Genomic DNA, 26,764 nt, shown 5'->3' with positions numbered 1-26,764 from the left:
TTATTCTTTCATTAAGGTATTGTTGATACACAAACTTGTGTAGGCTTCACATGAGTAACATTGTGGTTACAGCATTCACCCATATTATCAAGTCCCCCATCACGTCCCACTGCAATCAATGTCCATCAGTGAAGTAAGGTGCTATAGAGTCACTACTTGTCTTCTCTGTGCTATACTGCCTTCCCCATGACCCCCCTACATTATGTGTGCTAATCATAGTGCCCTTTAATCCTCTCTTTCTACCTCCCCACCCACCATCTCAACCCCTTCCCTTTGGTAACTTGCTAGACCCTTCTTGGACTCTGTGAGTCTGCTGTTGTTTTATCCCTTCAGTTTTGCTTTGTTGTTATATTCCACAAATAAGTGAAATAATTTGGTACTTCTCTTTCTCCTCCTGGCTAACTTCAATGGGAACAATACCCTCTTGCTCCTCCATCCATGTTGTTGCAAATGGTAGAATTTGTTTTCTTCTTACGGCTGAATAATATTCCATTATTTATATGTACCACCTCTTCCTTATCCATTCATCTACTGATGGACACTTAGGTTGCTTCCATATCTTGGTTATTGTAAATAGTGCTGTGATAAACATAGGGCTGCATATGTCTATTTGAATTTGGGATCTTGTTTCCTTCAGGTAAATTCCTAGGAGTGGAATTCCTGGTGATGCTGAGGTTCTTGTTCATGAAGCCAAAGAATGAGCTTCACAAACACTCAAGGTAGGAGAGCAAGGTACAGGCTTTTATTTAGAAATAAAGTGAGAGAATAGAGCTCCTGGCTTACACCAGGAGGGGACAAGAGAGCCCATAGTGGTGTGTTGTCTAGGGAGTTTTATAGGCAGTTGAGGATTTTTCGAGAACATGAAAAAAACTTAGGGGTGTGGACTTGCATCATCTGCCCTGTCCTCAAGGTGGGCTGGGTCCTAGTCTGATTGCTAGGGCTGACAGCAGAGTCACGGGTTATGCTGATATACCCTTGCAGAACACTAAACATTCCAGGCCAAGTTGCTCTTGGCTTTTTGACCTTTAACTGATCTCACTGAAAATGTCTATATCTTTACCCTAGAGAATTAGTGTGACCCTGACTTTGCATAATGCTTAACAGAGTTTCAATGCGGACTTCTTTGCCCATTGTCACATTGCTCTCACTGTAAATATTCCACCCTGTTTTTCCCAGAGGCCCTCACCCTACTCTTACTACACCAATGGTCCCTGTCTCACTATCTGGTGTGAGGTGATATCTCATTGTGGTTTTAATTTGCATTTCCAAGATGATTAGTGATATGGATCATCTTTTCATGTGCCATTTGGCCATCTGAATTTCTTTGGAGAAGTGTCTCTTAAGATCCTCCTCCCATTTATTAATAGAGTTATTTGGTTTCTGGGTGTTGAGGTGTGTGAGCTTTGTATATTTTGGATGTTAATCCCTTATCAGACATGAAATTTATGAATATATTCTCCCATACTTTAGGATGCCCTTTTGTTCTACTGATGGTGTCCTTTGCTGTACAGAGGCTTTTTGTATGATGTAGTCCCACTTGCTCATTTTTGCTTTTGTTTCCCTTGCCCAAGGAGATGTGTTCAGGACAAAGTTGCTCATGTTTATATTCAAGAGAATTCTGCCTGTGTTTTCTTCTAAGAGTTCATGGTTTCATAACTTAGATTCAGGTCTTTGATCTTTTTCAAATTTACTTTTGTGTATAGAGTTAGACAATAATTCACTTTTATTCTCTTACATGTAGTTGTCCAGTTTTGCCAGCACCATTTGTTGACGAGACTGTCATTTCCCCATTGTACATCCATGATCTGGGCTCTGTTTCATTGATCTATGGATCTTATCGCACCTGCTTCCCATGGGTCGAGTCGACGCGATCACAGGAGACCTGGTTCAGTTTCAATCAGCTTTAATTTCTTCTCACAGGCAGTGTTACAGAAAGATTGCAGCTTGCACGCAGGCAAGTATGAGTTAGAGCTCTTTTAGTTTCTTTCTAGCTTATTCCTCTCATCTCTGCAGGCTGGCTCGCTAGCTTCTGGTTCTGCTGGCTTCTCTTCTGCTGGCTTCTCCTTCTCCTACTACTAACTACCGCTATATATATGTTTCCTACACCAATCAAAGGGGAGAGCATGCGTGACCTTTAACTCTATTGGCGACAGGGCGGAAATCATGCAGTGTGCACGAGCACGGAACTACTTAATAAGGTCTGGGAGGGGGATTCTCCTACTCGGCAGAGCGGATGCGTGGGATGTGCCATTACCGGATGTGAGCGCCATCTTAGAAGGGCTGGGGTCCGACCTCGGCCGCGGCTTGGACCTCTATATCTCCCCCTTTTCTCTTAAACAAAAATGAAAAGAGGTGGGGTTTAAAGGGACTCTGCCTGTCTTAGGTCATCAGAGGTCCTTTTGCATTCCTACCCGTCATTGGGTGACAGACATCTAATGGTCTGCTCCCTGTCTTAGGTCGATATGCATGGCCTTTGATCTTACCCATCACTGGCTACAAGTCCAGCATCTCCAACCATTTTCTGGGGGAGGCACCCTCTTTTATGGCGGCCATGGCCTGAAGCAACACTCTCTTGTCATGCTGCTGCCTGAGCTGCATTGAGCATATCACTCTGCCAAGCAGGAGGAGCCCCAAAACCATCAGTATTCCTAGGGTTGCTGTTCCCTACCAGGCCTTTACTAAATTAAATGCTGTATTAGCTAACTCTGCTATAGTTATAGTCTGTACTACATTGGAGCTAACATTATTTCTAGCCTTAGCTGTGCGGTAAATTCTTCAAGCTCACTCGACCAATTTGTAGCTAATAGTTGTCCTAAGTGTCTAGACAGGTTGGCTGCTCGGGAAAGGTTATTAAAGGGGATGCTAGAAACGCAAAGTCCGGTATAGGAATGGATGCACCCGAGGTGCCAGTTTAGTGCTATTAAGTCTGTTTGTTCTTGCAACAAGTCCACTTGTTGGTTCACTAGGACAATGCCATTCTTCAAGTGTGTGTTCTGCGTCAGGGCTGTCGCCGTGTCCTTTGACAGACTATTCAATATCTCGGCTGTAGGGATGGAGATAGTCAGGGCTGCAGTGGCTGCAGCTGCAGCGGCTACTGAAGCTGCTACTGCAATAGCGATGGCTTGCTGAAACTCCAAAGTCTCTCCGATACCTAAGTAGTACCGGGATGTTTGCTTCTTGCTCCCTCACTGGCATAGGGATGTATGTTGGAACACACATTACCAGCATTATTGGGTATTTGTTCGCGGTCCAGCATTCTGTCAGGAAGCATTTACTCTGGTTGCAGTGGAGTTTTCCGTCTGAGACGCTCTTGCTGGTAATGAGAGGGAGTGGTACTGGCCATGCTTTCACCATTCCCCATAATTCCCTCATCTCCGCCATGGTTTGTGATGTGATTCCCACCAGGATCAGGATCAGCGTGGCTCCATTCTCTGACTTCTTGGCTCTCGAGCTTGCGTGTCAGCCATTCAGGTACCCAGATGGGTTTTTTCTGGTCCTGTGTAAAAACACAAACAGAGCCTCGGGTCCAGATTAGTACTGGATCTGGGCCTTTCCATTTCCCTTCTAATACATCTTTCCATAGGATTTTTGGTAAATCTTTTAGCTGATTCTGCTGTGTATGGCATTCGGCGGCATTGCGGCCGTTTTTGTCCAATATTAAGAAATTTTTTATGAATAAAATAAGATTTAGTTTGTCTTTCCTTCATCTAGGAACCACTGACCACTGAGCATGTCTCTCTACCGTGTGGAGGAAGGCTCTTGTGGTTTTTGCTTTTAATGGGGTCCCATTTGCTCTCAGGAGCGCTCTTAAAGGCTCCTCTGCTCTGAGTCTAGACACTTCAGATCCCATTTTTTTCAGGGAGATTGGTAAATTTTGAGTGGGTAAGGGGTATTCTGTCCCTATCCCATGAACTTTTATTGCATCCGTTGCTATACCGTGAACTTTTATTGCTTCATCGCTACCTCGCGAACTTTCACCGGCGTTCTTTCATTCCATACATGACAATACAAAACAGTACAACAAAGAACACTATGACAATCAGACAAGACAGGAACACCCACCACAGCTGCTCTCTCTCGCCTTTTCTAACCCTACCTTAATTTTGCTCGTTGGCCCACTCACCCTCCTCCTCTCCGGCAGCTTCTCTGGCAATCTTTCCGAATGGAGTCCACTGGCACCGTTGCAGGGCAAGAAGCTCTACGTCGTCCGCAGTCGCCAGTTCTGCCGGGTGGTTGTGTCTCGTGAAGAAAGCTCTGACTTATGTGCGGAACTCGGAGAGGTTCCTGGGTTTCGGCACCAGCTATTGCGCCTGCTTCCCGTGGGTCGAGTCGACATGATCACAGGAGACCTGGTTCGGTTTCAATCAGCTTTAATTTCTTCTCACAGGCGGTGTTACAGAAAGATTGCAGCTTGCACACAGGCAAGTATGAGTTAGAGCTCTTTTAGTTTCTTTCTAGCTTATTCCTCTCGTCTCTGCAGGCTGGCTCGCTAGCTTCTGGTTCTGCTGGCTTCTGGTTCTGCTGGCTTCTGGTTCTGCTGGCTTCTCCTTCTGCTGGCTTCTCCTTCTGCTGGCTTCTCCTTCTCCTACTACTAACTACCGCTATATATATGTTTCCTAGACCAATCAAAGGGGAGAGCATGCGTGACCTTTAACTCTATTGGCAACAGGGCGGAAATCATGCAGTGTGCACAGCACGGAACTACTTATAAGGTCTGGGAGGGGGCTTCTACTACTCAACAGAGCGGATGCATGGGATGTGCCATTACCGGATGTGAGCACCATCTTAGAAGGGCTGGAGTCTGACCTCGGCCGCAGCTCGGACCTGTACAGCTCTGTCCTGGTGCCAGTACCAAATTGTCTTGATTGCTGTGGCTTTGTAGTAGAGCTTGAAGTTGAGAAGCATAATCCCCCCAACTTTGTTCTTCTTTCTTAGGATTGCTTTGGCTATTCATGGTCTTTTGTGGTTCCATATGAATTTTAGAGCTATTTGTTCTTGTTCATTGAAGATTGCTCTTGGTATTTTGATAGGAGTTGCATTGAATCTGTAAATACACTGGGCAAGATGGCCATTTTGAAAATATTAATTACTCCAGTGCATGAGCATGGGATGTATTTCCATTTATTGGTGTCTTCTTTAATTTCTCTCAAGTGTCTTGTAGTTTTTAGGGTATAGGTCTTTCACCTCCTTGGTTAGGTTTACTCCTAGATATTTGATTCTTTTTGATGCCATTGTGAATGGAATTGTTTTCCTGATTAGTCTTTCTGCTAGTTCATTGTTAGCATATAGGAATGCAACAGAGTTTTATATATTAATTTTATATCCTGCAACTTTGCTGAATTCAGTTATTAGTTCTAGTAGTTTTGGAGTGGATTCTTTAGGGTTATTTATGTACAATACCATGTCATCTGCAAACAGTGAAAGATTAACTTCTTCCTTACCGATCTGTATACCTTTCATTTCTTTGTGTTGTCTGATTGCTGTGGCTAGGACCTCTAGAACTATGTTGAATAAAAGTTGGGAGAGTGGGCATCCTTGTCTTTATCCCAATCCTAGTGGAAAAGCTTTCAGCTTTTTGCTGTTAAGTATGATGTTGGCTGTGGGTTTGTCATATATGGCCTTTATTATGTTGAAGTACATGCCCTCTGTACCCATTTTGTTGATAGTTTTTATCATGAATGGTTGTTGAATTTTGTCAAATGCTTTTTCAGCATCTGTTGAGATGCTAATGTGATTTTTGTCCTTTTTGTTGATGAGGTGTGTGATGTTGACGGATTTTCGAATGTTGTACCATCCTTGCATCCCTGGAATAAATCCCACTTGATCATGATGGATTATCTTTTTCATGTATTTTTGAATTTGGTTTGCAAAAATTTTGTTGAGTATTTTTATATCTATGTTCATCAGGAATATTGGTCTGTAGTTTTCTTTTTTTTGTGATGTCTTTGCCTGGTTTTGGTATTAGAGTGATGCTGACCTTATAGAATGAGTTTGGGAGTACTCCCTCCTCTTCTACATTTTGGAAAACGTTAAGGAGGATGGGTATTAGGTCTTCACTAAATGTTTGATAGAATTCAGCAGTGAAACCATCTGGTCCATGGGTTTTGTTTTCTTTCTAGGTCAGCCTTGGAAGGTTGTATTTTTCTAGAAAGTTATGTTTTTCTTGTAGCTCATCCAATTTGTTAGCATATAATTTTTCATAGTGGTCACTAATAATTTTTTGTATTTCTGTGGTGTCTGTAGTGGTTTTTCCTTTCTTATTTCTAGTCTGCTTATGTGTGTGGACTCTCTTTTTTCTTGATAAGGGATTTATTTATTTTCTTAATTTTCTCAAAAACCCATCTCCCGAGTTCATTGATTCTTTCTATTGTTTTATTATTCTTTTTTTAAAAATTTTCTTTTGGTATAATTAATCTACAATTACATGAAGGACATTATGTTTACTAGGCTACCCCCTTCACCAAGTCCCCCCCACATCCCCGTTCACAGTCACTATCCATCAACATAGTAAGATGCTGTAAAATCACTACTTGTCTTCTCTGTGTTGCACAGCCCTCCCCGTATCCCTACACAGACTATCCATGCTAATCATAATGCCCCCTTTCTTTTTTTCCCACCCTTCTCCCTCCCTTCACACCCGCCCCCCCCCCCAGTCCCTTTCCCTTTGGTAACTATTAGTCTATTCTTGGGTTCTGTGCTTCTGCTGCTGTTTTGTTCCTTCAGTTTTCTTTTGTTCTTATAGTCCACATATGAGTGAAATAATTTGGTACTTGTCTTTCTCTGCCTGGCTTATTTCACTGAGCATAATACCCTCTAGCTCTATGCATGTTGTTGCGAATGGTAGGATTTGTTTTTTTCTTATGGCTGAGTAATATTCCATTGTGTATATGTACCACATCTTCTTTATCCATTCATCTACTGATGGACACTTAGGTTGCTTCCATATCTTGGCTATTGTAAATAGTGCAGTGATAAACATACAGGTGCATCTGTCTTTCTCAAACTGGAGTGCTGCATTCTTGGGGTAAATTCCTAGAAGTAGAATTCCTGGGTCAAATGGTATTTCTGTTTTGAGCATTTTGAGGAACCTCCATACTGCTTTCCACAATGGTTGAACTAATTTACATTCCCACCAGAAGTGTTGGAGGGTTCCCCTTTCTCCACAACCTTGCCAACATTTGTTGTTGTTTGTCTTTTGGATAGTAGCCATCCTTACTGGTGTGAGGTGATATCTCATTGTGGTTTTAATTTGGATTTCTGTGATGACAAGCAATGTGGAGGATCTTTTCATGTGTCTGTTGGCCATCTGAATTTCTTCTTTAGAGAACTGTCTATTCAGCTCCTCGGCCCATTTTTTAATTGGGTTCTTTGCTTTTTGTTTCTTGAGGTGTGTGAACTCTTTATATATTTTGGATGTCAACCCTTTATCAGATCTGTCATTTATGAATATATTCTCCCATACTGTAGGATACCTTTTTGTTCTATTGATGGTGTCCTTTGCCGTACAGAAGCTTTTCAGCTTGATATAGTCCCATTTGTTCATTTTTGTGTTTGTTTCCCTTGCCCAGGAAGATATGTTCAAGAAGAGGTCACTCATGTTTATGTCTAAGAGAATTTTGCCTATGTTTTTTTCTAAGAGTTTTATGGTTTCATGACTTACATTCAAGTCTTTGATCCATTTTGAATTTACTTTTGTGTATGGTGTTAGACAGTGATCCAGTTTCATTCCCTTACATGTAGCTGTCCAGTTTTCCAGCACCATCTGTTGAAGAGACTGTCATTTCCCCATTGTATGTCCATGGCCCCTTTATTGAATATTAGTTGACCATATATGTTTGGGTTAATGTTTGGAGTCTCTATTCTGTTCCATTAGTCTGTGGCTCTGTTCTTGTGCTAGTACCAAATTGTCTTGATTACTGTGCCTTTGTAATAGAGCTTGAAGTTGGAGAGTGAGATCCCCCCCCCCACTTTATTCTTCCTTCTCAGAATTGCTTTAGCTATTCGGGTCTTTGGTGTTTCAATGAATTTTTGAACTATTTGTTCCAGTTCATTGAAGAATCCTGTTGGTAGTTTGATAGGGATTGCATCGAATTTGTATATTGCTTTGGGTAGGATGGCCATTTTGATGGTATTAATTATTCCTAGCCAGGAGCATGGCTAGTGACCATTTGTTAGTGACCTCTTTAATTTCTCTTAAGAGTGTCTTATGGTTTTCAGGGTATAGGTCTTTCACTTCCTTGGTTAGGTTTATTCCTAGGTATTTTATTCTTTGTGATGCTATTGTGAATGGAATTGTCTTCCTGATTTCTCTTTCTATTAGTTTATTGTTAGTGTATAGGAAAGCCACAGATTTCTGTGTGTTAATTTTGTATCCTGCAACTTTGCTGAATTCCGATATTAGCTCTAGTAGTTTTGGAGTGGAGTCTTTAGGGTTTTTTATGTACAATATCATGTCATCTGCAAATAGTGACAGTTTAACTTCTTCTTTACCAATCTGGATTCCGTGTATTTCTTTGTTTTGTCTAATTGCCATGGCTAGGACCTCCAGTACTATGTTGAATAACAGTGGGGAGAGTGAGCGTTCCTGTCTTGTTCCCGATCACAGACGAAAAGCTTTCAGCTTCTCACTGTTCAATATGATGTTGGCTGTGGGTTTATCATATATGGCCTTTATTATGTTGAGGTACTTGCCCTCTATAACCATTTTGTTGAGAGTTTTTATCGTGAATGGTTGTTGAATTTTATCGAATGCTTTTTCAGCATCTATGGAGATGATCATGTGGTTTTTGTCTTTCTTTTTGTTGATGTGGTGGATGATGTCGATGAATTTTCGAATGTTGTACCATCCTTGCATCCCTGGGATGAATCCCACTTGGTCATGGTGTACGATCCTTTTGATGTATTTTTGAATTCGGTTTGCTATATTTTGTCGAGTATTTTTGCATCTACGTTCATCAGGGATATTAGTCTGTAGTTTTCTTTTTTGGTGGGGTCTTTGCCTGGTTTTGGTATTAGGGTGATGTTGGCTTCATAGAATGAGTTTGGGAGTATTCCCTCCTCTTCTATTTTTTGGAAAACTTTAAGGAGAATGGGTATTATGTCTTCTCTGTATGTCTGATTAAATTCTGAGGTAAATCCATCTGGCCCGGGGGTTTTGTTCTTTGGTAGTTTTTTGATTACCACTTCAATTTCATTGCTGGTAATTGGTCTGTTTAGATTTTCTATTTCTTTCTGGGTCAGTCTTGGAAGGATGTATTTTTCTAGGAAGTTGTCCATTTCTTCTAGGTTTCCCATCTTGTTAGCATATAGGTTTTCATAGTATTCTCTAACAATTCTTTGTATTTATGTGGGGTCTGTTGTGATTTTTCCTTTCTCATTTCTGATTCTGTTGATTTCTGTTGACTCTCTTTTCCTCTTAATAAGTCTGGCGAGAGGCTTATCTACTTTGTTTATTTTCTCAAAGAACCAGCTCTTGGTTTCATTGATTTTTGCTATTGTTTTATTCTTCTCAATTTTATTTATTTCTTTTCTGATCTTTATTATGTCCCTCTTTCTGCTGACCTTAGGCCTCATTTGTTCTTCTTTTTCTTATTTCGATAATTGTGACATTAGACCATTCACTTGGGATTGTTCTTCCTTCTTTAAATATGCCTGGATTGCTATATACTTTCCTCTTAAGACTGCTTTTGCTGTATCCCATGGTAGTTGGGGCTTTGTGTTGTTGTTGTAATTTGTTTCCATACATTGCTGAATCTCCATTTTGATTTGGTCATTTATTCATTGATTATTTAGGAACATGTTGTTAAGCCTCCATGTGTTTGTGAGCCTTTTTGCTTTCTTTGTACAATTTATTTCTAGTTTTATGCCTTTGTGGTCTGAAAAGTTGGTTGGTAGGATTTCAATCTTTTGGAATTTACTGAGGCTCTTTTTGTGGCCTAGTATGTGGTCTATTCTGGAGAATGTTCCATGTGCACTTGTGAAGAATGTATATCCTGTTGCTTTTGGATGTAGAGTTCTGTAGATATATATTAGGTCCATCTGTTCTAGTGTGTTGTTCAGTGCCTCTGTGTCCTTATTTTCTGTCTGGTGGATCTGTCCTTTGGAGTGAGTGGTGTGTTGAAGTCTCCCAGAATGAATGCATTGCATTCTATTTCCTCCTTTAATTCTGTTAGTATTTGTTTCACATATGTTGGTGCTCCTGTATTGGGTGCATATATATTTATAATGGTTATATCCTCTTGTTGGACTGAGCTCTTTACCATTATGTAATGTCTTTCTTTATCTTTTGTTACTTTCTTTATTTTAAAGTCTATTTTGTCTGATACTAGTATTGCAACACCTGCTGTTTTCTCTCTGTTGTTTGCATGAAATATCTTTTTCCATCCCTTGACTTTAAGTCTGTGCATGTCTTTGGGTTTGAAGTGAGTCTCTTGTAAGCAGCATATAGATGGGTCTTGCTTTTTTATCCATTCTATTACTCTGTGTCTTTTGATTGATGCATTCAGTCCATTTACATTTAGGGTGATTATTGAAAGGTATGTACTTATTGCCATTGCAGGCTTTAAGTTTGTGGTTACCAAAGGCTCAAGGTTAGCTGCTTTACTATCTTACTGTCTAACTTAACTCGCTTATTGAGCTATTATAAACACAGTCTGGTGATTCTTTATTTCTTTCCCTTCTTATTCCTCCTCCTCCCTTCTTCATATGTTGCGTGTTCTGTTCTGTGCTCTTTTTAGGAGTGCTCCCATCTAGAGCAGTCCCTGAAGGATGCCCTGTAGAGGTGGTTTGTGGGAGGCAAATTCCCTCAACTTTTGCTTGTCTGGGAATTGTTTAATCCCTCCTTCATATTTAAATGATAATCGTGCTGGATACAGTATTCTTGGTTCAAAGCCCTTCTGTTTCATTACATTAAGTATATCATGCCATTCTCTTCTTGCCTGTAGGGTTTCTGTTGAGAAGTCTGATGATAGCCTGATGGGTTTTCCTTTGTATGTGACCTTTTTTTTCTCTCTGGCTGCCTTTAATACTTTGTCCTTGTCTTTGATCTTTGCCATTTTAATTATTATGTGTCTTGGTGTTGCCCTCCTTGGATCCCTTGTCATGGGAGTTCTGTTGTAGCTCTGTGGTCTGAGAGGCCATTTCCTCCCCTAGTTTGGGGAAGTTTTCAGCAATTATTTCTTCAAGGACACTTTCTATCCCTTTTTCTCCCTCTTCTTCTGGTACCCTTATAATGTGGATATTGTTCCATTTCAATTGATCACACAGTTCTCTTAAAATTCTTTCATTCCTGGAGATCCTTTTATCTCTCTCTGCATCAGCTTCTCTGCATTCCTGTTCTCTGTTTTCTAGTCCATTAATGGTCTCTTGCATCTTGTCCATTCTGTTTTGAAGTCCTTCCAGAGATTGTTTTATTTCTGTATTCTCCCTCCTTTGTTCTTGCATATTTCTCTGCAAGTCCATCAGCATTGGTTATGACTTTTGTTTTGAATTAGTTTTCAGGAAGACTGGTTAAATCTATCTCCCCAGGTTCCTTCTCAGGGGAAGATGTAGAAGATGTCGAAGCTGTCTGGGTTAGTCTTGTCTGGATCAAATTTTTTTGCCTTTTCATGTTTATAGGTGCAGTGGAGTGCTATTGACACATCTATCAGCTGGCAGAGTCAAGCCTCTTTCCACTTGGCTCCTGGCCTTTCTTTACTGGGACAACTGCAACCCCTAGTGGCTTGTGTTGGGTAATTGCGTGTAGATTGGGTCTTTGTGTCTTGCCCGGCCGGTATGGAGGAAGCTCCCTTGCTGAGGGTGTGACCAGCCTCAGGCTGCTGCTCTGCTATGGTGGGGCCCTGGAGGGGTAATGGATGGGGGGCTGTGTGGTTGTTTACCTCCATGAGGGGTCTCAGAGCTGTTGTCCAGGTGGTTAGTGCACCCGGAGTTCCCTGGAATTTCCAGCTGCTGGACTGTGACCTGGGATGCTTCTGTCCAGCCGTGGGGTCCCTGTCCCTTTAAGACTTTCAAAAAGCACTTGCTTTTCTTTGTCACGGGGCACCGGCTTTGGGACCCACTCACAGGTCTTACTGTCCTGCTCCCCTAGCTTCCAGCACCCCATGCATGCACTGTGTCTGTGCTCTGGTGCAGATGGCTAGGGCTGGGTGTTCAGCAGTCCTGGGCTCCCTCTTCCTCCCAGCTCTGACTCCTCTCCTCCAGCCAGGAGCTGGGGTGAGGGGCCTTGGGTCCTGCCGGGCTGTGGCTTGTATCTTATCCCTTTCACCAGGCGCTGGGTTCTCACAGGTGTGGATGTAGTCTGGCTGTTGTCCTGTGTCTTCTGGTCTCTCTTTTAGGATTAGTTGTATTTATTGTATTTTCAAAAATACATGTTTTTGGGATGAGATTCCCACTGTCCTACTCATGCTGCCATCTTGGCTCCCTTGTTTAATTCTTCTTGATTTTATTTATTTCTCCTCTGTTCTTTAGTATGTCTCTCCTTCTCCTGACTTTGGGCCTCATTTGTTCTTCTTTTTGTAGTTTCATTAATTGTGAGTTTAGGCTGTTCATTTGGGATTGTTCTTCTTTCCTGAGGTAAGCTCTTATTGGTATATACTTTCCTCTTAGAAAGGCATTCGCTGTGTCTTACATATTTTGGGGGTGTTGAGTTGTTTTCATTTGTCTCCATATATTGTTTGATCTCTGTTTTTATTTGGTCATTGATCCATTGATTATTTAGAAGCATGTTTATAAGTCTCCATGTATTTGTGGGCTTGTTTTCTTTGCTTAATTTATTTCAAGTTTCATACTGTTGTGGTCTTAGAAGCTGGTTGGTACAATTTCAGTCCTTCTGAATTTACTGAGGCTCTCTTTTTGACCTAGTTTGTGATCTATTATGGAAAATATTCCATGTGCCTTTGAGAAGAATGTGTATCCTGCTGCTTTTGGGTGGAATGTTCTGTATATGTCTGTTAGGTCCATCTGTTCTAATGCGTTGTTCAGTGCTTCTGTCTCCTTACTTATTTTCTATCTGGCTGATCTGTCCTTTGGAGTGAGTGATATGTTAAAGTCTCCTAAAATGAATGAATTGCATTCTATTTTCCCCTTTAATTTTATTAGTTTTTTTTTCACACATGTAGGTGCTCCTATGTTGGGTGCATAGATATTTATAATGCTTGTATCCTCTTGCTGAACTGACCCCTTTATCATTATGTAATGTCCTTTTTTGGTATCTTATTACTTTGTTTGGAAGTTTATTTTGTCTAAGTACTGTAACTCCTGCTTTTTTTTTCCCTATTAGTTGCCTGAAATATCTTTTTCCATCCCTTCACTTTTAGTCTGTGTATGTCTTTGGGTTTGAAGTGAGTCTCATGTAGGCAGCATATAGGTGAGTTTTGTTTTTTTATTCATTCTGTAACTCTATGTCTTTTGATAGATGCATTTAGTCCATATATATTTTGGGTGATTATCAACAGATATGTACTTTTTGTCATTGCAAGCTACCAAAGGTTCAAGGACAGCCTCTTTACTATGTAACAGTCTAACTTAACTTGCTTATTATGCTATTTTAAACACAATCTAAAGGTTCTTTTTTTCTCCCTTCTTTCTCTTCCTCCTTCACTCTTTATATGCTAGTGTCATATTCTGTACTCTTTGTGTGTCCCTTGACTGACTTAGTTGGTAGTTGGTTTACTTTTGCACTTGCTTAGTAATTAATTGGTCTACTTCCTTTACTGTGGCTTTATTTTCTCTGGTGACAACTATTTAGTCTTAGGAGCACTTCATTCTATAGCAGTCCCTCTAAAATACACTGTAGTGATGGTTTGTGGGAGGTAAATTCCCTGAATTGTTGCCTATCTGGTAATTGTTTAATCTCTCCTTCAAATTTAAGTGATAGCCTTGCTGGGTAAGGTGTTCTTGGTTCCAGGTCCTTCTCCTTCATTGCATTAAATATATCATGCCACTTCCGTCTTGCCTATAAAGTTTCTGCTGATAAGTCTCATGATAACCTGATGGGTTTTCCTTTGTATGTGATACTTTTTCTGTCTCTGGCTGCTTTTAATACTCTCTCCTTGTTTTTTATCTTTACCATTTTAATTATTCTATGTCTTGGTGTTGTCTTCCTTGAGTCCCTTGTTTTTCAAGACCTGTACTCTTCCATGGCCTGAGAGACTATTTTCTTCCCCACATTGGGGAAGTTTTCAGCAATTTTTATTTCCTCAGAGACTTTATATCTCTTTTTCTCTCTCTTCTTTTTCTGGCACCCCTATAATGTGAATGGCGTTCCATTTGGATTGGTCACACAGTTCTCTTATCATTCTGTAATTCCTAGAGGCACTTTTTTCCCTCTGTGCCTCAGTCTTTGTATTCTGGGTTCTAATTTCTATTTCATTAACCATCTCTTCTACCTCATCTAATCTGCTTTTAAATCCCTTCTTTGTATGTTTCATTTCAGATACTATATTTTTCTAAATTTCTATCTCTTAAAGTCCTCCCTGAGGTCTTGAATATCTGTCTATAGCTCCATTGCTTTGTTTATGATTTTATTTTGCACTCTTTATCAAGAAGACTGGTGATTTCAGTTTCACTTAGCCCTCTTTCTGGTGTTGAGGGATTTGGTTTGTACAAGCTATTTTGCCATTTCATATTTCTTATGATTACTATGGGATAATAACTTTGTGTAGGTGGTGCCCTCTAGTGCCCAGAAGGTCTACTCTCTGGAGCTGCCCAGTACCTGTAGTGATGGCAGGGGTCACAGGTGCACTGCACTGGTGCCTCTGGGAGGAAAGAGTTCTCTCTGTTTCCCGGATGCAGTGTCTGCCTCCACTGCCAGGGCTAGTTTGCCAAGCATGCTGGGGGATGCCTGTATGCTACACCTCCATAGCTGCCATAGGCAGGGCCATCCTCTGGCTGGCCTACTGTAATGTCAGGGGCAGCTCTTTTGTGAACCTATGCAGGCTGGGAAGAAGGAGTGGCAGGCTATATATCTCAGTGGGGTACCTTGGTGCTGGGTTGTCAGCAAGGGGGATGGAGCATGTAGAACCTCCCAAAAGTTACAAACCTGCTGGATTGAGTGTGCTGGGATGATTTTGTCCACCTGTCCTTTTTCCTGAGCAGCACACTGTATGTGATCCTTGCCCCTTTATCAGCACTCTGGCTGTTGGGATGTCTCTGAGTGCCCACCTTTATTTTGTCCCAGAGCTGCTGGTTGTGGGTACCTTTTCTCCACAAGTAGCTGGAGTCTCAGTCTCTCCAAGTATTCCACCTGTCTTTCCTTTCCAACCTCTCTCATCTCCACAGCACTATGTAATGTGGGTTCATGCTCCTGGAACAGATCTCCAGGGGTGGGTGTTTAGCAATCCTGGACTTCTACTCCCTCCTAGCTCTGTTTCTCTTTCTCCCGCCAGTGAGCTGGGGTCAGGGGAGGGCTTGGGTTCTGAGGGATTGTGGCTTTGCTACTTTACCTTTTCCCATGAGGTTTTCACCAGCTGTAGGCAGTCTGTTGTAGTTTTTTGGGGGGCTCGCTCTTTCAGGATTAGTTGTATTTGCTGCATTTTCATATTATATGTGGTTCTGGGAGGAAGTTTCTGCCTTGCTTCTCACACTGCCGCTTTGTTTAATCCTCCATCCCTCATTTAGTGATGGGAAAGCTGCCATCAGGATGTGTCTGGTTGACTTGAGCAAGTAGGAATGTGGCTCTTATAGTTCCGTTGCATTTTATCAGAACATTGGTTCTCTGTGTGTTGTTCCCAGACTTTCTGCATTGGAAGTACCTAGGAATTCTTAGAAATACACATTGTCAGCTTCCTGCCCCAGACTTACTGAATCATAAATTCAGGACTAAGAGTTTCTTTAAGAGTGCCAAGTGATTCTAATGCATGCTAACATTGAGATACCAACAGAATTTCAAAGAGGATCATGAAGGGAATTAGGGCAAATGTAGATTCTGGCTTATAAGAATTATATAGTGTAATTCTTAAAAATACAAAAATTCAAAACTGATTTTGAGGTTAATTGTGGGTAAAATTGTAATATTTCCAGAATATATCACCCGGCTTTAGTACATCTGCATATCAATAGGCGTTCAGAGTTGGAAAGAAGTGTGGCTTTAGTGCATTTGCATTACTCCTCAGGGGTGGAGAGAAGTGCATCTCCATGTCAGTGGGTAATGACCTGGGCAAGGAGGGCTTATCTGTACCTGACAGATGAGGAGGAGGGCCGGTTTTGCTTCTGCTGGAGCAGGAAGAGAGCAGGGCCCAGACTGTAGTTTGAAAGCAATAAATGGATTTTAAACATTATTTCTCTCTTTGACTGTTTTCAGTTTTTAGAGGTATTTTTCCCTGGGATTTCCTCTCCCTGAACTTACAGAGACTAAAAGCTGACTTCTCAGCAGAATTCATGGAGGCTAGACGACAGCAAGATGACATATTTAAAGTTCTGAGTGAAGAAAACTCAACTGAATACTATATGAAGCAAAGGTATACTTCAAGAGGAAGGAGAAATGAAGACATTCTCAGATAAACAAAAACTGCAGGAGCTGGTCACACTAGTATAACTGTCCTATAAGAAAAGCCAAGGAAGTCCTTCAGGGAGAAATTAAAGGACAACAGATATACTAAGCCACAATGAGAAATTAAGAACTATGGTCAAGGTAACTACACAGACAAACACAAAGCCAGTATTATTGAATTTCTCATTTGTAATGCCTCTTTTGGTCTCCTATGTGATTTAAAAGACAAATTCATAAAACAATTATAAATTATCTTACTGGGCATATAATTTATAAAGGTGCAATTTGTGACAACATAAAAGGAGCGTTTGGAATAGAAAGTCTGTTAGAAGCAGAGCTTTTGTATGCAATTTAAGATGAATTGATGATAAATTCAAAGTAGATTGTAATAAGTTCAGGATATTTATCCCCATAATTACTAGGAAAATAACTAAAAAACATATTGAAGAGGAAATGAGGAAGAAGTCCTCATTACATTAGGAATAATGTTACATTACATTAGGAATAAAGTCAATTCAACAGAAGGTGGTATTACAGGAATGGAGAAACAAAGTAAGACATTGTTGGGGGGGAGGTGTTGTGTATTTATTTTCCTCAGTTCTTCTCCTCATTGCAACAAAGAATTGAAGGGCAGAGACACAGTAGTGAAGCAGAGTAAAAGTTTTATTTAAAGTTACTTAAGAGTGGGTGCAGGCAACCTCAGAGAGAAAGGAGTGCCCTGAGAGTTTGGGGATCCCCCTTTTAAGGATTTTTCAGGAATGTGACAAAGGGCTGGGATGTGGACTTGTTAAGTGGTCTCATGTATTTTTGATGAGACATTAAGTTTCTTATCTCCCTTCTAGGTAATCCTGTAAAATTAGCTTAAGACAGGAAATTTGCTGCTCTGATTTCCTCCCAGGATAGCAGCTTCCTGGTTTGGGAGCATATCAATCAAGACTGTCTGCCCTTCCTCCAAGGTGGGCAGAGTTATTTGTTAGCTAAAGAGTATGTTAAAAATCTTTCCTCTTAAACTTCCTGGGTTTTTTTCAAAATGCAATTTTGGCTTTAAGGTGGGACCTCCCTGTCTTTATTATGCTGTTTATAAGTGGACCTTTTAGCAGGCTGGAGTAAATCTTACAATGATCTAATTGACACAATGAACACATGGGCTGTACTCAGATACTTCTCTTTATCTGGGGAATATTCAAACAGTCAAGGCCAAGTTGCTCTTGACCTTTTGAGCTTTAACTGATTAACTTTAACTCTGAGTCTTTTCTGGCTTTCTAGTTTTAACTGGTTAACAGTCCTTTCTAGGGGGCTTTACTGACATTGTTCTCTTTCTACCACACTCATATCTATTTTCCTGCCTAACAATATGACATATAGAACTAATTAAAAATTGTATAAATATTCATAACAGTGCTATTTATAATAGTTGAAAAGCAGAAACAACCCAAATGTCCATCAGTGGATGAATGGGATGAATGTATACACAACATGTGGTCTGTCCATACAATGGAATATTGTTTTTCTTACAAAGGAATGAAGTATACTGGTACCTACACATGAGAGAGCCTTGTCAATGTTATATTGGATAAAAGAAGCTAGACCCAGAAGGTTACTTATTCTATGATTCCATTTATATATAGTATCCAGAATAGATCAGTCATGGAGACAGTAAGTAGATTAGTGGTTGCTTGGGGCTGGGAGCAGTGGTGTATGGGGTGGGGTACAACTTTCAGTGGGTTTGGGTCTTCTTGGGGGATGATGAAAATGTTTTGGAGCTTGACAGAGGTGGTCATGGCACAACACTGCAAATGTCTAAATGCCACCAAAGAATATACTTTAAAATGATTAATTTTGTTATGTGAATTTTACCTCTCTCAATGTTTAAAGTATTACTTCTAGTTTTGTTTTGGTTTGGTTCTAAAACACAAGAGACAGACTTGGATGAGGTTTCAAGACAGATTGGTGTTCTAGGCCCTCCCTGCTCTGGTGACTGTTAGGAAAGAGTATAAAACCTAAATGTGATTTATTCCCACTAGGATGTTTAAACATTTTAACAGTAAGGTATTAACAAAGGGCCATGTGGTGAAAGCTGATCGGGCTGAGAGTTGGGGTGGGGGAATTGATAAGGGCCTGGCAATACCTGTCTGAGTTTTTTAAACCTACCAATAAGATTAAGACAAATGTAAAGGAAAGATGTAATTGGCTTAGGCAACATCCGGGAAAGAATGTGAACCCTGTAGTACTCAGTCAATGAGGAGCCAGGGGAGGGACTCAGACTCACATACTAGGAGATAAATTATTGGCTCCAAACTCCCCAGGTGTGCCTGCCCACCAGACACCCAATCTTGCAAGACCATCATTAAAGCCTCGCTCCACTGTTCTCTTTGTCTCCTTGTCCACTTATTGAATTTGGACCAGTGAGTGTGTTTCTCACAGCGACCTCTGGATGGCAGTGCACTGTGGCCACTACCGAGCTATTTTCTGGAGCCATGGTTCTCAAGGCAGGAGGTAGCTTGCCCATAGCAGCCATTTCACAGTATCTGGACACTTTTGGGTTGTGACAACAGAGTGTGGAATGGTGTGCTGTGAGAAGTGAAGCTGCGTCATAGGGGTTGGAGTCCAAGGTGGCAATAAGGTGTGGGTGTATTTGGAGAAGAATGGTGCCTACTTGGTCACAATGGAACTCAGTAGAACTTGTTGGAATGTTGGGAAATGGAGTAGAATTTGTGGAATTTTTACGTATGTAGTTTCTGTGGCATGAGGTACGTTCACAAGTCGTGTGACCACCACCATCATCAGTCTCCAGAACTTTTCCATCATCCCCAACTGAAGAAATGCATTTTCCACAGCTGTGCTTTGTTGTTTAACCTCTTACTCCCCAGTGATTGAAAAATATACCAGGAGATACTTAAAGACATTTAAAGTGCAACTGAAAGCACTCATTCATTCATATACTTTTTTACTCAGATACCATGAATACTTATCTAGGTATTCATATAGGTACAGTGAACTTCAAGGTGGTTTTGAATAGCTGAAGTAAAGTTTTTCAACTAACCAATGGCTCACATGTGTGTTTTAATTTAAAAATTTTTCTGAATTCCAAAAGCTGATACATTCATCAAAGTTTCCAGATAGCTAGCTGGGCTTCTATTTAAATTTGTGCAGGAGCTTTTAGGAAGAAAAAGAAATATAACAAACTTCACTCACATTAGATTTAATTTTGCTTTTCAAAGACTTTGCAAAAAAAAAAAAAGACTAAGAGAGTTTTCATGACACGATCCCCATGAAAACCCTCACAGGTAACTCATGAACTTCAGCTGGTGGACAGGGACATGTGGCAGGCAGTCCTCACAGACTAGCTGTCATTCTCTGGGATGGAAACATGACCTGCTCTTTCAGAACTACTAATGCCAGCTGGCAGGTTTCTCAAGTGTTTAAAATGGTGAATGGAGCTGTATTCTGCAGGCTGGCCTCTGAAAGCTGGGTCGCCATGGGAGCGAGGAGCATGGATAGCCACGTGGCCCTCCTCAGAGCCCTCCCTATCCCAGGGTAACAAAGCAGAAAGCAGCTTTCTTTGTTGCTAGCATCCAGCATCTCTGTCCTCCCAGTGTCAGCTGCAAGGAGCTGGAGTTTCTTACTGAGCGTGTGGCAAGAAAAATACCTCTGACAGAGAAAGGAGTTGGGGTTAGATCATCTTTTGGCCTTAATGATTTTCTAAAGGAATATGTGAGAGTTCATGTCAGACAGGAGGGTGCTTAGCCTGCTCCGGGGAGGTTGTGAGGTAAGTGAATGAATCTGGATTCCGAGAAGTTGGTGTCACAGTTTCCTTCACTCTGCTCCATGAGGGGCCATGCCACCTGCCAGAGGCTGCCTAGGACTGCCTGGGAGCAGGCAAAGAGGAGCAAAAGGGCAGCAGAGACATGGAGCTGCCCAAGCCCTCTGGTGGCTGCTGGGAGTGGGGGTGGCAGTATTCTGGGAGCATTTGCTTTAGGCCTGACTTAGAGGTTTCATACCCCTGCCTGCCTGTGCTTAACTGTAGGTGAGAATAAGACAACCATGGGTTGAGCCCACCAGCCACCCTGCAGCCGCCTGCATGCTCGCTGTCCACATCTGCCCCTCAGACTTCTTTCATTCTGCCAATGAGGAGACCAAGGCTCAGAGAAAGGAGAAACGCCTCCCGTCACTCTCCTTCTGACTTTCTGTTCTAGTGAACTGAAAATTATTCCCTCCCCACAGCCTGGCTCACGGTGGTGTCTGTGCCCTCCATCTTGCCTCCTGGCCAGGACTGGGACAGAAGGGGGTCTCTTCTCAGTGCTGGCCAGTCTCCCTGCTCCCCCTGTGAGCCACCACTGGAATGGTCTTGGACAGCCCCTCATCACTTCCTGTGCCCTGGCCCACTAGGACATTTACTTTGAGGTCTTGTTTCTGAGTTCTTAATGAGATCATGCCTCTATTGTTATTCAAGGATTAGGTGGAGCAAAGCCTTGCTTCCAGAAGAAGACTTAAATTCCTTAATAGGGTCATGTTTCATATTTATTTTGCATCCCCAATTCTCAGTGGGTACGGTTGACTTGGACAGACCTTGAGCAGAAACAGTCTGTTTTCCAGTTGGCTCCAAAATGCAGCATAAGTGTCTGTGGACACAGCCAGGAGCAGACAGGCACGCTGTAGAGTTGCCTGCCCTGTTCCAGGCCCATAGAGCTGCGAGGGGTGCTCAGGAACCCACGTGTTCCTCAGCACAGTAATAGTGAGAGCACATCCTCAGGAGGGTCCTGCTGAAGATGAAATGGGAAAGGTACAAGAACTGAGAAAGTCTTAGTAAAAGTATAAATACTTACGTAAAAAGTTGAATCCAGATTCCAAAATACAATTAAATCCACTCTAAATAGAAAAGCATGGTGCAAGAATCAATGAAAGCAGAATCTGGTTCTTTGAGAAAATAAAATACATAAACTCCTAGCCAGACTTATCAAGAAAAATAGAGAGTCTACTCACATAAACAGAATCAGATATGAGAAAGGAAAAATCACTATGGACACCACAGAAATACAAAGAATTATGAGAGAATTCTATGAAAAACTATATGGTAACAAACTGGATAACCTAGAAGAAATGGACAACTTTCTAGAAAAATACTTTCTAGAAAAAAGCCTTCCAAGGCTGACCCAGGAAGAAACAGAAAATCTGAATAGACCAATTATCAGCAGCAAAACTTAATTGGTAATCAAAAAACTACCTAAGAACAAAACTCCTGAACCAGATGGTTTCACTGCTGAATTTTATAAAACATTTAGTGAAGACCTAATACCCATCCTCCTTAAAGTTTTCCAAAAAGTAGAAGAGGAGGGAATACTCCCAAACTCATTTTATGAGGCCAGCATCACTCTAATACTAAAACCAGGCAAAGACACCACAAAAAAGAAAATTACAGACCAATATCGCTGATGAACAAAGATGCAAATATACTCAACAGAATACTAGCAAACCAAATTCAAAAATATATAAAAAAGATCATCCATCACGATCGAGTGGGATTCATCCCAGGGATGCAAGGATGGTACAACATTCGAAAATCCGTCAACATCATCAAAAAGAAGAACAAAAACTATATGATCATCTCCATAGATGCTGAAAAAGCATTTGACAAAAGTCAACATCCATTCATGATAAAAACTCTCAACAAAATGGGTATAGAGAACAAGTAGTTCAACATAATAAAATGCCATATATGACAAACCCACAGCCAACATTATACTTAACAGTGAGAAGCTGAAACCTTTTCCTTTAGGATCGGGAACCAGACAAGGATGCCTGCTCTCCCCACTTCTATTCAACATAGTTCTGCAGGTCCTAGCCACAGCAATAAGACAACACAAAGAAATAAAAGGCATCCAGATTGACAAGGAAGAAGTTAAACTATCCCTATTTACAGATTACATGATATTGTACATAAATTACCCTAAGGAATCCACTCCAAAACTACTAGAACTAATAACTGAATTCAGCAAAGTTGTGTGATACAAAATTAATACACAGAAATCTGTTGCATTCCAATACACTAACAATGAACTAGCAGATACAGAAATCAGGAAAACAATTCCATTCACAATTGCATCAAAAAGAATAAAATACCTAGTGATAAACATAACCAAGGAAGTGAAAGACTTATACTCTGAAAACTGCAGGACACTCATGAGAGAAATTTCAGAAGATAACAATAAATGAAAACACATCCCATGCTCATGAATAGAAAGAATTAACATTGTCAAAATGGCCAACCTGCCTAAAGCAATCTATAGATTCAATGCAATTCCTATCAAAATACCAACAGCATTCTTCAACAAACTTGAGCAAATCATTCTAAAATTCATATGGAACCACAAAAGACCCTGAATAGCCAAAGCAATCCTGTGAAGGAAGAATAAAGCTGGGGGGATCATTGTCCCTGACTTCAAGCTCTACTACAAAGTCACAGTAATCAAGACAGTTTGGTACTGGCACAAGAACAGACCCATAGACCAGTGTAACAGACTAGAGAGCCCAGATATAAACCCAAGCATATATGGTCAATTAATATATGATAAAGGAACCCTGGACATACAATGGGGAAATGACAGCCTCTTCAACAACTGGTGTTGGCAAAACTGGACAGCTACATGTAAGAGAATGAAACTGGATTATTGTCTATCCCCATACACAGAAGTAAACTCAAAATGGATCAAAAATCTGAATGTAAGACATGAAACCATAAAACTCTTAAAAGAAAACATAGGCGAATATCTCTTGAATATAAACATGAGCAACTTCTTCCTGAACGCATCTCCTCGGGCAAGGGAAACAAAATAAGAAATGAACAAATGGGACTACATCATGCTAAAAGGCTTCTGTACAGCAAAGGACACCATCAGCAGAATAAAATGGCATCCTACAGTATGGTAGAATATATTTGCAAATGACATATCAGACAAGGAGTTAACATCCAAAATATATAAAGAACTCACATGACTCAACACCAAAAATGCCTATTTTTCTGGTAATAACCCTATTAAAAAATGGGCAGAGGATATGAACAGACACTTCTCCAAAGAAGAAATTCAGAAGGCCAACAGGCACATGAAAAGATGCTTCACATCACTAATTATCAGGGAAATGCAAGTTAAAACCACAATGAGATATCACCTTACACCAGTAAGGATGGCCAATATAGAAAAGACTAGGAAGAGCAAATGCTTGTAAGGATGCAGAGAAAGGAGATCTCTGATACACTGCTGGTGGGAATGTAAACTAGTTCAACCATTGTGGAAAGCAGTATGGAGGTTCCTCAAAAAACTCAAAATATAAATACCATTTGACCCAGGAATTTCACTTCTCAGAATTTACCCTAAGAATGCAGCAGCCCAGTCTCAAAAAGACATATGCACCCCTGTGTTTATCACTGCACTATTTACAATAGCCAAGAAATGGAAGCAACCTAAGTGTCCATCAATAGATGAATGGATAAAGAAGATGTGGTACATATACACAATGGAATATTATTCATCCATAAGAAGAAAACAAATCCTACCATTTAAAACAACATGGATGGAGCTAGTGGGTATTATGCTCAGTGAAATAAGCCAGGAGGAGAAAGACAGGTACTGAATGATTTCACTCATCTGTGGAGCATAAGAACAAAGCAAAAACTGAAGGAACAAAACAGAAGCAGACTCACAGAACCCAAGAATGGACTAATAATTGCCAAAGGGAAAGGGACTGGGGGTGGGGTGGGAATGGATGGGGAGGGGGAAGTGGCATTATGATTAGCACACATAATGTAGGGGAGGCACAGGGAAGGCAGTACAACACAGAGAAGACAAGTAGTTATTCTATAGAATCTTACTATGCTGATGGACAGTGACTAATGGGATGTGGGGTGGGACTTGATAATGGGGGGAATCTAGTAACCACAATGTTGCTCATGTAATTGTATATTAATGATACCAAAACTAAAAAAAAAAAGAAAATAAGGTAAGAGGCAACAAGTATTAGCTAGTCTATGGGGAAATGGAAAACAAAGAAAAGCATGGTGCAATGCCTGATACATAGTAAGCACTCAATAACGTTAGGTCCATTTATTTTTCCTCCCAAATGGAATATGCTGGAATGCTCCAGGTGAGTGGGAGCTTGAGAGGAGGAAGGGAAGGGCCAAAGAAGCAGCAGCAGAGGAAAACAGAAGAAGAGACTAGACAAAGGGATTCCACATGAGAGTCAAGGGGAGGTTTATGGTGTGTGTTGATGTTAAAAGAGCCAAAATTCAAATGTGAGGACACCACCCTTGGGACTGTCCCAGGTTCAAGCGGAAAGACTGAGGCCTGATGGGTTTAGGTTCCAGAGCTGTGTGTTAGTAAGTCACTCAACCTCTCTAGGCTTGTTTTTCTTCTTTCTGAAAAGAATGATGATAATATCTGCCATGTACATCTCAAAGAAGTATTCTGAGATGCTTTTTCTTAATCTCATGAAGTTGACAGAGATTATGAAGAATTATAACATTCTCTGTTGTGAGAAGAGCAGATAAATTCATGTTTTCTTTGACAACTTGGCAAAATATATTAAAGGCATTGAAGTATGCATCTTCTGTCACCCAGCAAACCATTTCTGAGGACTTTTTCCAGTAAACAATCAGATGGAGCTTGAGGAACTTTTAACAAAGATACTTACCACCTTATGCTGGGAGTAGGGAAAACCTGGGAGTCACTTCTGCATCCAACAGAAGTGTGATTGCTACTGAAAATAAAAAACATTCTCAACATAGTTTGGAAAAAAAGTTACAAGTGATATAGAGTATAATTTAATATTTTCAAAACAAATTCTGTAAGGATGTATCCCAAAATACTAACAGTGTTTCGCTAGTTGTTGGAATATATGATCACACAGATCTAACATTGTTTTGCAATGAACCCATGTTTTAATGTGGGTAGCAACATACACAGATACACAGAAACATCTCTAAGACAAACAGTGTTATCACAGCAGACACCCCAGCCAATGTGGGAGTCCCCTTCCTGCTGTCCCAGACTGTCACTCAAGCACCTTTTTGATGCCCGCTGGTGACAGCAGCCGCCTCCCTTACCAGTGGCGCTGTCCTCAGCAGCCTCCGCCTTGTGGCCGGCACCCATGGTTGGTCTCACAGCACAGAGCTTGCCCGTCCATGTCCCTGATGTTGCTCCACTCCCAGGTGTGGCTGGGGCCCTGCCATCCACCTGGCTGCCAGCAGCCCCCCACTGCTGCTGACCCTCCCTGCTCCCAGCCCTCAGCTCTGCTCCCCTGGGTTGGGACATTGCCTAGGGCACCTGACACCCTCAACCAGTTTAATCCTCCACAGAGACTGTTGCTGTGTTGTCACCGGTGGTCGTCAGCCAAGACAAGCTCAGCTAGCACATACACGGTGACAGGGAGCAGCCACATCCCGTCTCAGGTTCCTTGTTTCCAAGGCCTGTGCAGGACACAGACGGCCTCTGCAGTCCTGTCCCCTGGTGCTCCTCCCACCAGCTGTTCTCTATGTCTAGAAGACCTCTATCCCGCCGTCATCTTTCCTTGATTCTTTTCTCCCCACACGTCCACCCATCTCTAGCAATCTGTCTATCCTTTTCACCACAATTGCATGAAAAAAACATCTGTCTACCCCTGGCCATTCTGATCCACTGTAATCTGGTTTCATTCTTCTGTGTCCACTGAACCAGGATTGCTAGGATCCCAGTAAAGGGTGCATTTCCATAGCTAGTCTAGAATGAACAAGGAGACTTGGCCAGCCATGTGCAGGTCCTGGGGGAGACACATCCCTCTTGGGAAGCTCACAGCCACTTGAGAACACTAACAGTACCAGGAAGTCTCGTCCACAAGAAACATACTGAATTCGGTTTGGTTCTGCATTTCCCAGCTCTGTTCTCTGTTTGCCCACAGTGCTTTCAGCCCCAGAGACGTGCATTACAGTTGCCGTCACCTCCGAACACAGCCTGCAAGATGAAACTTTGGCTGCACCTTGACCTGGGCTGTGAAAGCCCCGTCTGCAGTGTTCTTCCTCCTGGCATTAGCCCATGAGGCCCTGTTCCCTTCCAAGAAGTTTCCAGGCTACCTGGGACGAGTAGCCCTTTGCTCACATCTCCGCGACCAGGCGCAGCGGTGTCCCGGGCACTGACCTGCACTCCCGCCATCCTGTCTGCCAGGTGGGAAGGCACAGACACCAATGGCCACTCTTCATGTCCAAGCTCCTAAAGCTGTGCCTGGCTCTGAGCAGTCCCTCACCAGTACTGA

Source organism: Manis javanica, chromosome 18 (genome assembly GCF_040802235.1).
Source record: "Manis javanica isolate MJ-LG chromosome 18, MJ_LKY, whole genome shotgun sequence".
NCBI classification, from domain to species: Eukaryota; Metazoa; Chordata; class Mammalia; order Pholidota; family Manidae; genus Manis; species Manis javanica.
Note: the sequence above shows the minus strand (reverse complement) of the source record.